The sequence below is a fragment of the Phaseolus vulgaris genome, chromosome 6 (genome assembly GCF_000499845.2).
Source record: "Phaseolus vulgaris cultivar G19833 chromosome 6, P. vulgaris v2.0, whole genome shotgun sequence".
NCBI lineage: Eukaryota > Viridiplantae > Streptophyta > Magnoliopsida > Fabales > Fabaceae > Phaseolus > Phaseolus vulgaris.
The window spans coordinates 27955936-27967868 of NC_023754.2; the positions used below are offsets into that span (position 1 = coordinate 27955936).

Consider the following 11933-nt stretch of genomic DNA (forward strand, 5'->3'; position numbering starts at 1 on the left):
AACACCACCTCCTAGGAGAACTCTTGGAGATTACGCCATACATCAAGGGCCTAGACACTTTTCTAGCATTGCAGTGCCTGCAACTAACAGGGCCTTGGAGATGAAGCCTGCATTCCTTACCCTCATTAGTACCAATCAATTCACGGCGATGGATCATGAGGATCCTCATACACACTTGGCTACTTTTTATGAATTGGTGGGAACTATGGGTTTCCAATCAGGTGATCTTGAGAGTATATACATGCGTTTATTTCCTTTTTCTTTGGCAGGGAAAGCAAAGGAGTGGCTTATATCTCATCCTAATCAGAGTTTAACCAAATGGAAGGATGTGGAGGAAAAATTTTTGCAAAGATTTTTCCCAATCTCTCGCTACATCAATGCTAAGTCTGAAATATCTATGTTCAGACAAGGGGTAGAAAAGTCTTTCTGTGAGGCATGGGAGAGATTCAAGAGGATGCTGAGAAAATGCCCAAACCATGGGTTTGAAGATATTGCTCAACTGAGCATATTTATTAATGGTCTCAGATCAAATACAAAGATGCTCCTAGATGCCGCGGCTGGTGGCACAATGATGGTTGTTGATGCAGATCAAGCAACGAGGATTATAGAAGCTTTGGCCACAACTGACTATCAAGCTCAACATGATAGACAAAATCATCAAAAAAGAGGAGTATTGGAGTTAAACACTGCAGATGCATTGCTAGCTCAAAACAAAATTCTGACACAGCAACTGACCGCACATATGACCCAATTACCCCAAAAGTTGCATGCTGTTCAATCACTCCAAAGTCAGAATGTACCTCTCAGGTGTGATTTTTGTGGAGGTGATCATCCTAATGGTCACTGTTCTTATCAGAACAACGCATCCGAAGTTGAGGTGAATTATATGGGCAATCAAGGAAGGCAAGGCGGTTTTTCTAACAATTATCCTCAAGGTTGGAAAAATAATCAAAATCAGAATTTTGGATGGAAGCAAGACTATAATTCATCCAACAAGCAAGGGCCTTTCCAACAGCAGCATCAATCGAATTCTCCATCTATTCCTGACAGGATGAATAAAGTGAAAGATGTTTTGTCAAAGATTGTGAGTACACAGGAAAATAGTATGGCTACGATTAGGAGCATGGAAACTCGGATAGGACAGCTAGCTAAACAAATGTCACAACTCACACAAACTGTAGAAGGGAAAATTGGCCAATTCTCAGCTAACACTACCACCAACCCCAAGGAGCAGTGCAATAACATCACTACTAAAGGTGATGAGAAAACTAGAGAAGAAAATGGTGAGATGGTGAAGGTTGAAAAAGAAAAGGAAAAAAATAAGGAAGAGGGAGAAAATTGTGAAATTGTAGAAATCGCAAAAGAAATATCCCAGAGGAACATAAAAAAAGAAAAGGAAGGATTATTTTCTGACAATTTGCTTCCAAAAAATTATTTTGCAGGATGGCCAGAGAAAAAGACATATTTTGATGAAGTTAGAAGGAAGATATGTTGTTTTAAAAATAAATATGGAGAGAAGGAAGCAGGGAGCAGTTTCTCAAAAACTTTGCCAAAGAAATTCAGGGATCCAGGGAGTTTTACTATTTCTGTGTCAATTGGTAATTTATTTGTGTATAATGCTTTATTGGACTTAGGGTCAAGTGTAAATTTGATGTCATTATCCATGTTAAGACAGATAGGTAACTTGGAGGTTAAACCCACCAAGATGCAGTTACAATTGCCTGACAGAACAGTGAAGTATCCCTATGGTGTGGTTGAAGATGTCCTTATGCAAATAGACAAATTCATATTTCCGGTGGATTTTGTTATCCTGGACATGAAAGAAGATGAGGATGTCCCTTTGATTATCGGCAGACCTTTAATGAAAACTGCTAAAGTCATAGTTGATGTTGACAAGGGAGAAATTCTTGTAAGGTCTCATGATGAAGAGGTAAAATTTAATCTTTTTAATGATGTAACCAAGTGTATTGCAGATGAGACTGGGAAACAAGAGGAAATTCCAAGAAATAGTGAAAAGATGAAGAGTTCAAAGTCAAAGGAGAAAGTTATACGTCATGAAAAGTTAGAGGCAAAAGGAGACAATCAAGGAAAGCTAGTGGAAGGAGAGGAGTATCGTCCAGGACAACCTATCATGCTCAACGCAGGTAGGGGTAGAGGAAGGAAGAAAACAAGAAAATTATGGGTCATCAAGGAATTGAAGAAGGATGGAAAAATTGAAGTTGAAGAGCCATATTCAAGACGGATAAAAGTGATAACAAAAGCACGGGTGGAACAAGATAAATATCCTCCTTGAAATAAACAGGCGTCAAGCTAAATGACGTTAAATGAGCGCTTACTGGGAGGCAACCCAGTCCACATTTTAGTTTTATGTTGTTACCTTTGTTTATTTTATTTTTCAAAAAAAATAAAAAAATAAAAAAATAAATAAAAAATCTTGTATGCCTCCTAATCATTTTGCAGGTTATGTATTTTGACCTGAGGACAGGTTCTATTAGTCAAGGGGGCAGATCCAGCAAATGAAGCAAGACTATAGATAAAATTTTTAACAAAAAGCTGGATGACTTCTTAAGAAGAGAGGATTGAGCAAAAATATGGTTCTATCTCTCTAATTCTCTTTTCTTTTCAATTATTTAAATTTTATTTTCTGTTTAGTTTTTATTTATTTTATTTTATTTTTCGGTTATTTTGTTTTGTTTTTTTATTTGTTTTTTTTAGTTTGTTTTAATTGCTTATTTTGTGTTTTGAATAAATTTGTTGTTTTTGTTAGTTTGTTAGTTTTAGGTTTTGAATTATCTTTCTTGAATAAATTTTCAGTTTTAATTTGTTTGCTTTCTAGTTTATTTTTCTCAAATAAAAAAAGAACTAGAATATTAATTTTGAATTGTGGAAAAAAGAATTTGTGTTTAGATATTAAACAGTGAGATGAATTAGACACAGGTTAGAAAAGAAAATATGATTGAATCCCTATTCAAATGTAGTTAAAATTATGATACATGAAAATTTAACAGGATGATTGATTAGGACAAATAATGACAAGACAAAAAGGAATGAGACCATTTAAACCAAGTGAGTGTGTGAACCTTAAACAGTTTTGAGAGTTTTACTGATGAATTGACAGTTGTGGTTGCTTAATTTTTATTTTTGTTGCATCATAAAAGATCATGAAGATGATTGAGGCATTTGTTTGTGTTAATTAGGGGTCAGGGCCAAAAAGCCAACCTTTATATTAGAATTCCAATTTTTTATATCCCCTTTGGGCTAAGAAATTTTTGTTAATATTGCACCTTAACCTTTATTGATATAATTTTCTACCCTTTAGCATGTCTAAGGAAGGAGAACATAGATGCAATACATATAGAAAAGGGAATGGTTGGTTCTGATTTTGAAAGTTCAAAAAGTTGAAAATAGGAAGAATCTTTTCCTATTATTGAAAAAAAAAACAGAAACAGAAGAAGAAAAAGAAATAAAAAAAAAGAAAGATAGAAAAAAATTTCATGAAAAGAAAGAAGATGAGGAAAAATGTGACATCGAAAGAAAGTGGTAATTAGATAACATGTATGTTCTCTATAATTGGATTGTAGGTATGTTCTTCTTCTTTAAGATGTGCATTTTGTTATCTAAGAAAAACCAATATTTTTTTGGAAGCCCAGCCTCATTACAACCCTGTAAAAGACCTAAAGATTCATGTTTCTAATATGTTTCTAATATGTTTGTGATTTGAAGATGAAATGAAAAGCAACTGTGATTTGTTATGATTCAGTGAAAATAGAGAGAAACACTTATACGTGAGCATATGAGAAGATATTCCTTGATGAATTTTCATTTATTTGTTTTGATTTTATCCTGAAAATTGATTGTGTCTATAATTTTCTATATTTGAAATTGGAAGCATCATAAGTTTCTAATTTGATTTGTTGTTTAGTGAATTAAGCTGTTTGATATTTAAATTCAAATATACTCATTTACTTTGCTTGAGGACAAGCAAGATTTTAAGTTGGAGAGAGTGATAAGTGTCTAATTTCAGTAATATTTCATATTAAAATATAGGCACTTATGAGGATTTATTGCTAATTTACATATAAAATAATCCCTAATTTATGAATTTATACCTTTTTACATTTTTTATGATCTTTATTTGAATAAGAGTATTTTATTCTCAAATTTGGTGTTAATTGCAGATTTCTAAGGAAGATTGGAGATTTGGATTAAAGATGAATGATTTGAGCTAAAAAGATAAAGATAGAAGGTCCCAGAATGGAAAAAGATGCAAAGAAAGATTTGACCTTTTTTATGTTTTATCATTTCGCCCATTAGCGCGACATAGGAAACAACCTAACCCTAGAAAACTAGGATAAATAGAGGGCTAGAGGCTCAACCTTAGTGTGCCAGATTGAGAGGAAAACACCATAGAGTGAATTGTAACCCAATTGGGAGAATGGAAGGTGATAGAAGTATGCGTGGCTAATTCTATCCTTTGGGATTGGGAGTAATCTGCTCAAACTCTTATGTATTGAGGTGATATTTTATATATTAATATTCAGTTCTTGATTGATTATTGGTATTGTTGTTTTACTTTTAATTCTCCGTGACAAATTGAGAATCTTAAATCTGACCGGGAGGTATTTTTAGGGTTCAGACCTAAACAACAATACTTAACATATTTGAGTGCTAGGAATAGACTTGAAATGTTAATTGCTATTAAACGTCTGAGCTTCGTTCTAAGTTGTTCTTATAAGTATGCGAGGGATCGATAGTTAGGGAACATTCTTAAGGATTTTATATGCGAGGAATCGATATAAATGATTTTTATACGGGCATCAATTTCAATTAAAGAACTTAATATTAACATGCTAATCAAAATACATGAGAGTGAGAGAGATGAAACTTAATCCCAATTTTTCCCTGGATATTCTGATTAGATTTTGCAGGTTGCAAAATTGATAGGAAGAGAACAAGTGGAACCTGTCATTTGCTAGGATCAAGCTTGATCTCACAATGCAAAAAGTAGCTTGTGTAGCTCTCTCCACTGCTGAAGCAGAATACATTGCAGCAGGGAGTTGTTGTGCTCAAACTATATGGCTAAGACAGCAATTAAATGATTTTGGTATCTTACTTAACCATATACCTCTATTGTGTGATAATACAAGTGCAATCAACTTAACCAAAAATCCTGTCATGCATTCAAGAACCAAACACATTGAAATTAGGCATCATTTTCTAAGGGAACACATATCTAATGGAACATGTGAGATTAAGTTCATTGGTACTGATTTACAACTTGCTGATTTGTTCACAAAACCATTAGCCAAAGATAGGTTTAATTTTCTGCTTAATGAATTGGGAATTATAAATGTCAATTGTGCCTAGCAGTGAAAAATTAAATTTGTTTATTCGTAATTGAATGTGTTTATTTTCTGTACTGATATGCATTGATGACTAGGAAAGAGAAATTTTTGATCTTTGACTGCTTGACTGACCTAGTGGGCATTAACCTCTGTACCTTTGACGGTTTTGGTCATGGTTATGTAACCGATTTGATGGTTTGGGTGCTCAATGAAAGGTATGAGTTGTGTGCATCGTGACCCTAAATATTTGTTGCATATTTTCAAAGATTCTCTGCACAAATTCAGAGCATAAAATCTTCATGCATATCCACTCATAACTGCCATATCAACCATTCATTTCTATATAAATTGTGTGAATATCTGCTACCCACATTGGCTATCCATTTTCTGTTCTCCATTTGAAACAAGAGAAAAATTCTGGTTCAACCATGGCTTCTTCTTCAAAGAAACAGAAAAATAAGGGCAAGCAAACCACCTTTCAAGGTGTGCTAGAAGGTTGGTTCGCTGGAAATGAAGAAGCAATCAATGCCTACATTCACGAGACAAGCAGAAAGCAGATTAATATACCCAAGGTGCTGGATTTCAACTGGCTGAAATCTGAAAAATTGGAGAAACAAGGCTGTGTTGAAGCACCAAAACTGAAAAAGCTGCTGGAATTAACGGGTAATGTATATCCTGACTTGGTTAAGGTGTTTTACACTAACCTCACATTGGATGGAAAGAATGTTGTCTCTTATGTGAAAGGGACCAAGATGAAGATCACAAGTGAGGTGTGGAATTCTGTGGCTGGAATAAAGTATGCTGGACTGAAAGTAGGAAAGGGAAACACCAGTGGAATTCAAGAATTCAACAAGCTGCAATACTATAAAAGCTGTATGAGGAATCCTACAGAGAGTATAAGCAGGTTCCATGCAGGGCATTTGAACCTCACTCCAGACCTTGTTGCCTACATCATAGCATGGCAACTTATCCCAAGAGGTACAAACCATGCAGTTTTACATGAAGAGGATCTAATTCTTCTATATTGCATCATGAACCAGATTAAGGTAAATTGGGTTTTCATTATCAATGAACACATGCTCAAATCAAAAAGGTTGGCTGATTACCGCTTTCCCTATGCTATTCTTGTTTCCAAATTGATTGATTACTTTGGTGTTGATGTTACAAATGAGAGAAACGACCCTATCAAAGCTGTAAGTGAGATTGATAATTCAACTCTCACCAAAATGGGATTTCACAAAATTGAGGACAAGTGGGTGGTTCTTAAAGGAAAGGGCCCTCAAGCAGAACATGAAGCATCAAACCTCCACAATGAGGATGAGGATGAAGCTGTTCCCATGGAGGATGACTCACCTGCTACCCAATCTGTGCATGAGGAAGTTGCTGCAAATGCCATAGTTGCCTATCAATCTCCAGAATACCGAGGAGAACCAATGTCCATGTTTGAAAGGCAAGTGTTGTATCGCCTTGATGTAATGACTGCAGAACAAAGGGCATACTTTGAGACTACTCAAAGCAAGGTTTCAACACCTTGATGATCAGATTGAAGGGTTCAGGCACAACTTGCAGAGCTTTACTACAAGATTAGACGTACTTTCATGCTTTCTTTATCAGTTTTAAAACTTGTAATAATGAACAATTTGTCTTTATCTTTTGGACTATTATGGTTATGCTTCTGGTTTTTTTTCCTATGATTACATGCTGTTTGATGAATCCAAAGGGGGAGAAAAATAGCTCACCATGCTAGGTGAAGCTTGAAACAGGGAGTTAATTCTGCACCTTAAAACCATTTACTTCTATGCAATGTTTCTGTTTTTCTGGTTTAATTTGTGGTGCAGTGCAGGTTCTTAAAGCAACAAGAGCTATGGGGATTTGTCTCCATCAAACAGGGGGAGATTGTTGAAGATGGTTGTTGCCCCTTCAAGATTGTGTTTGATGAAGACTTTTATGTACATTTCATGTGTATTTTTGCTTTGCTTTAAGTGTGTCTTAGGTAGTGCTTAGAGGTTGTTTAAGAGTGGGTTTTTGCTGAGTAACTCACCTCATAACCACTGGCCATGTGATAAGAACAAGCATAAGTTTCTTAAACTGTTTTTCACATGTTTTACAAAAAACACGTTTACTGCATAAAAATAAATCTGTTCTTTTCTAAATAAACAGATTCTTTTTTAAACTGATGCCTTGGCTAAGTCTTGTGAAAATTAGATTTTGTGCATCATGTATTTTGACTAAGTCTTCTACCTTTCAAAACGACTGTTTAAATAGTTAAGCTTTTCTGTTTTCGTTTTGAAAAATAAATTGTTCATCTGTAAATGAATAGATTCATTTTGTCTCTGGTGCCATATCTAGCTTAAACGTTTTTCAGTTTTATCTCTGCACCAGAATGGTTGACTAAGTCTCCTCACTTAACAATTCTCTAACTGCTTTTGAAAATAAATCTGTTCATTTTATTTTCAATCTGTTCATTTTATAACAGCTTAACTGTTTTCAAAAGTCTGTTATAAGTTGGTTTTCTATAAAATGAAAACTTGTTTATGAGTTTAACATCGTTCATACATTTGTAAAAACAAGTTTTACAGCAGAGAATTAAGAGTTACAAAGATTAGCATTTGTTCTTCAAAGATTTCGAAAATCACAAAGTGTTTGTTCTTGGTTGGTTCCAAAGCTTGGTGTGAGTGCTGCTACGTTCTAGCAATCTTGCCTGCTGTTTAAGGCAGATCTTTGTATCCTCATCAGGTGTAGTCGTTTCACTTTTCATTCTTGTAATAGTTTGGTTAACACTCTCTTTGATAGGTTTTCTGAAGAGTGTGTGCGAGCTGAAATAGGGTTTTTTCAGCAAGAGTACCTAAGTTCTTGTAGGTTTCAAGAACAGTGGAATTGTGTTTGTTTGTATTGTGATTTAGTGAATTTCACCTTGGTTTAGTGAAGACTGGATGTAGCTCAGTTGAGTGAACCAGTATAACTGCCCTGGTTCATTCTCTCTCAATCTCTGCAATTAAGTTTTTGCATAATTGATAAAACAGCAAAGAAATAAATCGTTCCATTTAAAATAAATCTGTTCTGTCTGGGCACGGTTCATATTGTTCTTAATTTCTGGAAAACTGGTTGATTTCAATAGAACTCTTATAATCTGTTAAAAGCCATTAGACAGGTTGATTGTAATAAATCACTCAATAAACTATCAAGCCATTAATTGAACCTTAATCACTTGCTTGAAATTGAAGGTTGTGTTTTGGTGATTCACTGTTTTTTCGTTCTAAATATTAGTGTGTGAGCATCTGGAAAATATACATGCAGGTTTGTTGATTAACCTTGTTGCATAAACACTTTTCAAACACACAACAGTGCTAAAATAAATCTGTTCATTTCCATATAAATCGATTTTATTTTCTGTAAACTGTGTAAATACTTTTTGCGGAAAGCTTTTAAAAGGTCAATTCACCCGCCCTCTTGAACTTTGACACTATTAAACCCAACACTTCAGACCCGCAACTGCAGTCCACACATCATAGGTGATCTCCATATCAACTTCCTTCACATGAGAGACAAGGTTGTTTCCCTCAAACTTGAGATTGGTGTAAAACACCCTAATCAAATCTGGGTAGATGTTCCTCTTCATCTCCAAGAACTTTCTGAGAGATTGATCTTTGAGCAACCTCCTCACATTATCTAGCTTTTGGCTTTTTAGCCAATCAAAGGAAACAACTTTGGGGTTGTTTATCACTTGATATGATTCCAATAGCAAGATAGAGATGTTTCATAGACATGATATGGAATCAACTTGATGGGATCAAGCCCAAGAGAACATGGAGGCCACTCATCAAGCTCAAGAAGAGGTGGAGGCACAAATGGAGGACGCCCATGGAGGTCAAAGTCCACCTCAAAGGATTACAAGAAGCATGTTCAAAGCTTTGGGAGCTAGAGGACATTTATTTTCTCTTTTGTAGTTTCTTTTAGTTGAAGGTGCTTAGAGGGAAACCTTAGAAACCTCTTTTGTTATAGCATCTTTTAGGCTTTAGTTAGGAGCTTTAGGGGTGTATTAGTAGATAGGTGTAGGAGTAGAATAGGGGGTGCCAAAGTGAAGGAAAGGATCACACCTTCCTTGCTTTGCAAATAGGCGCCGGTTCTAGTTTGATTTGGAGGGAATTTTGAATTGTTTTAGCTTTCATTTTCAGCACCTTAGGCTATAAATAGAGGTGCCTTCCTTGTAAATTGCAGATTTGAATTTATCTAAAGAAACTATACTCAAAATTGGAGTGAGCATTTGGAGAGCTTTTGAGCCTTCTACTCTAGTCTTATCTTGAAGGACCATGGTTCCTCAAGTGGGGGCTTGCACACTCATCTAGGAGCATCCATACTTCTAGTGCGTGATCATCAACCATTCTTCCATCTTCATGAGCATTCTCTTCTCTTCTTTCTTCTTCTTCAATTGTTCATGTTGCCTTGTGTTTTGAGTTGTTGTTAGTTTCGGTTCTTCCAATTTCCAGCACCTTATTCTGTTTTTGTTCTTAATTATGTTCGGTACAATTGTTTGGTTTATTCTGTTCGGTCTTCTCTTTTTAGTTTCCTTTGTGATTCAATTTGACAATATTTGGTTCATCCAAATGAGTTTGGGATTTGTACTTGTTATTGGTGAGTTCTTGACTTAGAACCATGATCCAACTCTAAGAAAGTGCCTCTATATTTTCCAGCTCAAGGTGTTCCTAAAAATGTCAAGAATCTTTCTATGTTGCTATTGGAATCACATCACAACTTGAGTTGGAATATGAATAGGCACTTTTCTAGAATTGGATCAATGTTCTTTCATTCAAAACCACCAAACTTGAGCACCAAACCAAACTCATGTAGAACCCATTTCTTGCCAAATGAATCGATTGAAGGGTTTAAGGCTCCAAGATGAGTGTAGATCCGCCACTTAAGTTCCAAGATGCACTCAAGATGGACTAGACGAGGAGAAGAAAAATCTCACTCACTCACCAATTTGGGAGAATTTCGGTAGTTTCAATATCAAATCTGTATTTAGAAGACCCAAGCCCTCCTTATATGGGAACTGTTGAAGATGGTTGCTGCCCCTTCAAGATTGTGTTTGATGAAGACTTGTATGTTGTGTTTGATGAAGACATTTATGTACTTTCCATGTATTTTGTGCTTTGCTTTAAGTGTGTCTTAGTTAGTGCTTAGAGGTTGTCTAAGAGTTGCTTTTTGCTGGGTATCTCACCTCATAACCACTGGTCATGTGTTAAGAACAAGCATAAGTTTTCTAAAACTGTTTTGCACATGTTTTACACAAAAACACGTTTTACTGCATAAAAATAAATCTGTTCTTTTCTAAATAAACAGATTCATTTTCTTCACTGATGCCTTGGCTAAAGTCTTGTAAAAATTGGATTTTTTGCATCAGGTATTTTGACTAAGTCTTCTTCTTTTCAAAACGACTGAGTTCAAATAGTTAAACTTCCTCTGTTTTCGTTTTGAAAAATAAATCTGTTCATCTGTAAATGAATAGATTTTTTTGACTCTGGTGCCATGTCATGCTTAAACGTTTTCAGTTTTATCTCAGCACCAGAATGGTTGACTAAAGTCTCCTCACTTAACAGATTCTCTAACTGCTTTTGAAAATAAATCTGTTCATTTTATTTTCAATCTGTTCATTTTATAACAGCTTTAACTGTTTTTCAAAATTTGTTATAAGCTGACTTTCTATAAAATGCAAACTTGTTTCTGAGGTTAATAACGATTCAAACAGTTTATACATTTGCAAAAAACAAGTTTTAACAGCAGAGAGTTAAGTGTTTTCAAGGATTAGCATTTGTTCTTCAAAGATTTCAAAAATCAAAAAGTGCTTGTTCTTGGTTTGGTTCCAAAAGCTTGGTGTGAGGTGCAGCTACTGTTCTAGCAATCTTGCCTACTGGTTTAAGGCAGATCTTTGTTACCTCAATCAGGTGTAGTCGTTTCACTTTATTACTTGTAAAAGTTTGGTTGAATCCTCTTCTTGATAGGTGTTCTTGAGAGTGGATGTTGTGTATGAGTGCTGAAATAGGTTTTTTTCAGCAAGAGTACCTAAGTTCTTATAGGTTTCAAGAACGGGAGTGTACTTGATTGTACTGTGTTAGTGAATTCCACCTGTTGTTGGTGAAGACTGGATGTAGCTCAGGTTGAGTGAACCAGTATAATTGTTTATGTTCATTCTCTCCCTCACTCTGCAATTTCGTTTCTGCATAATTGATAAAACAGCAAAGAAATAAATCTGTTCAATTGAAAATAAATCTGTTCTTTCTGGGCACTGTGCATACTGTTCTTGATTTCTGAAAAAGCTGTTGTAATCTGATAAGAACATACATAATCTGCTAAAACCATTGGAACAGATTGACTGTGATAGGCTGATCAAGAAACTGTCAATATCATTAATTGAACCTTAAACAAATTGCTAAAAGTTGAAGCTTGCTGTTCTGTGATTAGTGTTCTTAATTTCTGGAAAATTGCTTAACATCAAGAGAACATTTCATAGTCTGTTAAAGGCACTAACAGCTTGGTGCAAAGATCACTCAATTAATTAGCATACTATCAATTGAACCTTAATCACTTGCT

At 35.1% G+C, this 11933-nt stretch overlaps 1 pseudogene; it reads right to left on the minus strand.

Moving 5' to 3' along the window:
* Positions 1 to 377: 377 nt before the first annotated feature.
* LOC137833765 (small nucleolar RNA R71) lies at positions 378 to 483 on the minus strand (annotated as a pseudogene).
* Positions 484 to 11933: the final 11450 nt, after the last annotated feature.